Source organism: Ciconia boyciana, chromosome 2 (assembly GCF_034638445.1).
Source record: "Ciconia boyciana chromosome 2, ASM3463844v1, whole genome shotgun sequence".
NCBI lineage: Eukaryota > Metazoa > Chordata > Aves > Ciconiiformes > Ciconiidae > Ciconia > Ciconia boyciana.
Window position 1 is genome coordinate 35,142,348 of NC_132935.1, and position 4,551 is coordinate 35,146,898.

A 4,551-nucleotide genomic window follows, 5' to 3' on the forward strand; every position below is an offset into this window, starting at 1 on the left:
TCAGCTTATATATAGGCACTACTTTTGGTGTCTTCATCTTGAACTGAATCCTATCCAATATATTAACATGTACTAGATACAAATTCCACCCAGAAATGAAAGCTTTAAACAAAGAAGATAGAACAAGTAAGATATGGACAAACATATTCTCAGTATTAAACATTTTTCCTAAATTTCCAAACAAGTTTAAAATATAACTTCCACCGAGCACAAGCATTAATATTCTTAATATACTGTGGAGCCAATGGCACATGATTGGGTAGCAACAGTAACAAAATTGGCATATGGAAGGCTCATGAAACCATTTGCTCAGGTTTGTCTATTGTTACTGGAAATTTATCAACAGCCTAGAAAAGAATTAGTAGAAAATAAGGAACAATTATTTATAATGGGAAGAAAAGCTAATTACATATAGCAAGAACTCTGCTTTGCCAAGAAATTACTGCTGAGTAGAGTGGATGCTAAAGAGCTGTGCCAGGCATAATATAACATTTCTTAGAAATGAGGTAATTAGCACACTTTGAGGCACTGATAAAATCAGTATTCTTCTCACTAATACATCAGCAGAAACCACTGGCCACAGAGAAGAGAAGCAGAATGGTTAAGAATTTACTAGGCTAAGTGTACTTGTCATATTAAGCACACATTTTCCAGACTTTCTTTTGGTTATTGTGTCACATTTCACTACTCTGGGCATCACTATGGTGTTCTTTTAGGAATCTTATCACAACCAGCATAATGCAAACAGATGAATGCATCAGTGCTTAACTTCTTTGGATAGATAAATTATAAAACAAAATTTCCCTGACCATCAGTGTAGTGTCTGCAGTGCTTGTCTTGTGGGCTCATCATGACCAAACCCAAGAGGTTTTTTGTATTCTCTCATAGCTCCTTGATAATGTAGTGCCTTTATACATTGCTTTAAGCATCTTTATAATTGAAAATGCAGTTGAAAAATCCGGTGTGTACCAATACTAAAAAAGGCAACATTTCTCATTCCAAGTGCAGAAGTTCACGTTTCATTTCTGCTGGATTGAAGCATCCTTTTTAGAACTTTGAAGAGTACTGAAATGAAAAAGAATAATATTTGGGTGGGTGTTCAGCATCTGTCAACTGCACATCAGGTTCTGATTCCAGCATTGTGTCATTTTCAACCCTTATAATATTTCTTTTTTTAATGGAAAGATATGTAGCAACTTGGCATCGGTTTCGAAGAATGGGTGTGTATATTCTGCAGTATTTTTCCTGATCTTTAGAGGATTCATCTTCCTTCTTATGCAACTTTTGTGAGCAAAAGAACCTTCTAAATGTTGTTTGACCTGAATATGCTCAAATGAACTTTGCTTAAGGAAATTAAATTTAAACCTGAGAAAGTTTCTAAATATTTACTTTGACGGCAGTATGGTTTAGTGACCAATTCACTATATTGGAAGCAGAAAATGTAACATCAATTTCTGGATCAGTTGCTGACCCTCTTTGTGACTCTGGGCAATGTAGTTTACGGCTTACAACTTCAGGCAAGAGTCTAAATCTGTGTATCTAAATGCCCGTCTGTCTTTTTTCTATGTCATCTGTTTGCACTAAACAGATAATCTATTGAGGCCTGGGGTAGAATATAGTATTGTGTGAGTATTGTGATTTTTAACAATTTTTTTCTTGTGATAGAGGTCTGCTTAGATCTCTCTCTTTCTCACCTTCACAACATTTTTACCTTTATGTTGCTAACTTGCTCAGCATTATATTTTCAGACATTCTGACACAAGTTTCCCACAGACCACCATCTAAGGAAATGGAGGAAGAAACAGTTTCTCAAAACATGAAAGATGAAGTGGTGAGTTATTAAACACCGAATAGCTGATAAGCCAAACATTTAGATGCAGTAAAAATTCCTCAGAAATGCAGCAGAAAAGTTGAGCATGGATTTAATCTCTTCATAAGGATGAATAAATCAACTTAAAAATAGAAAAAGGTAATCAGAAGGTATTTTTATATATATATACTGTTGGGCCAGAGGTATGAGGAGCATTTATTATTCCACAGAAGTGAAATGGCATAAGGCAGTTATCAGACTGTCCTACAGATATTTTGGTAATACAGAACTCCTAGAGAGAAAGAGCCTTTTGAAAGATATCATTTTCCTATGAAAACTCAAAGAGAGGATGAAACTTTTCAAACATTTACAACAGATTCGAGACTGTTGAGTTAAACATGTAATTTTGAGGTTTTATGGAATCCCTAATTCAAGACTAAATTGTAATAAGAATCAGAGACCCAAAATGAAGAAAGAGATTGCTAGGAGAATGTGACTTTAACATAAATGATAACTACTAAAATATGCCAAACTGAAGCTAACAGACACAATAGTTTGCAGAGTAGTTTCCAAGCTCTTCTTCTAGATCTTCAGAGGCCGCCTTCTAATATCTCTGGGGACTTCTTGGAAGTCTTCTAGGAACGTTGGATTGACTGATGTTGCTGGGAAAGGGTAGCTACTCCACACTTTTTCTTCTACCAAATCTAGCAGTTTCTAAATGCTTCTGTCAGCTATTTATGGCCAAAAGGTGCACACATCTTTTATCTTCAGCTGCCTCCCTATTTGGGAGTGACAAGCAGCCATTCAGCTAGTGCTAGGAAGAGACCCATATAACTCTCAGATCCTGACTGCAGCTCCTAGAACAGCAATTTGTGCAGCTGGGTGAGTGGAGGGAGGCTGGTAACTGAAGACAGTGTGGTACTGGTAACCATAGGGCACCATCCCCAGCCCTGTCTGGAGCATCTGCCCCTGGTACAGCAGTGGCCTTGACCCAGGCAGAGCTCTAGAGGGAGGATGTGGCCATCCACATCCTAGCCTACAGTCTGACATGGTGGGAGACTGTGTCCTCACTTGCAGGAGCCATGCAGTGGTTGAGGAGTCAGGTCACCACATTAAGGAGATATGAGACAAAGAACAGACTACACAACATCTGGGAAGATGACAGAGACCCAGCAGAGATGAGAGGCTGAACCCCAAATGCACAGAAGGAGGGGAAGCCCTACTATGTTTGACTGATTGGAAGTGGAGAAGGTGAAAAAGGTTGGAAAAATGATAGACAGGCTGGAGGAATGGGCCAACAGGAACTCAGAAAGGACAAATGCCAAATCCTTCAGCTGGGAAGAAGCCCTTGGTACAAGCTGGGCCTACTGGGATACTGGCAGGGAGCAGCTCTGTGGAAAAGAACCTGGGGCTTTGGTAGACAAAATGAATATGAGCCAGCAGTGTGCCCTCACATCAAAGGCTGACAGCTTCCCGGGATATATTAACAGAAGAAATTATTCACTTTTACTTGGCAGTTTTTAGACAGCATCTAGAATACTGTACTGCATCCAGTTTCCCCAGACACACCCCACCCAATACAAGAAAGACACCAATAAGATGGAGTGACTTCAGCAGAGGGCCACCAACATGATCAGGGGCTGGAGCATTTGCCCTGAGAAGAGGCTAAGGGTAAGTCTTGTTCAGCCTGGAGGAGAGATGGCTTTGGAGAAGACCTGATAGCAGTTTGTCAGAAGCTATGAGGAGGTAACTGAGCCGATGGAACCAGTATCTTCACAGTGGTGCACAGCAGAAGAACAAGAGAAAATGGATATAAATTGAAAACAGAGGTTTCAAAACCTTAAGAAGGTTTTCCCTCATGTGGACTGTCCAGCAACAGAACAGGTTGCCCAGGGAGTTTGGACAGTCTCCATTCTTGGGGGCTTTTAAGACCTAACTGGGCAAATCCCTAAGCAACGTGGCCTGAGCTCAGAGCTGACCCTGCTTTGAGACTCCTTCCAACCTGAGTTATTCTATGATTGCAGAACAAAGCCAGATCAATTTCTTGGAAGAAAAGCAAGACAATACTACTGTAGGCTGGACTTGTAAAGCATAACCTCACGGGAATATCCAGCATCAAGTCAAAAGTGACAGCTTCAAAGAGACTGTAGACAAAAGCAAAGTGAAGCAGGAAACAACTCTTGTTTTCAAGAAACAGCAGAGACTGCATGTAGTATGGAAGCAAGTATAGCCCTAAAGTGTGTCTTGCTTTTGAACAGAGGTTTTATTTTGGAAAAGTCTAGACTGCAGCTGTAAAGAAATAAGATTAGAAAACCTCTAAATATGAAGACAGCATTTACAATACCAGACAGAACTGAATGCAGCAGCAACCAATGTAATTTCTTCTGCAACTGTCAAGAATTATTGTGGAGATAGTTACCTCATGAGATTGGAACAACCCATTGATGAAGTCTGTATATATTATAAGTGAGATGCGCAGGCACAGATCACCGCTATATATATAAAATTAAAAAAAAAGGTTGGAATAAATCCAAAATCCTGGAGCACAGTTAAAATTTAGTCGTTTGTGAGGAAGATTATTCCTACTTAATGTAAAGGTAAATCCAAATCTTAGAAAGGCAAGGCTTAGAATTGTTTAAGAAGATCTACCTGAAAGGTTTATAATAAAAAGTCAAGAAGATAGGGAGCAAAAAGTGTGGTTAAAAGCAAGTAAAACTGATTAAAGTTAGCAAGTGAAAAAC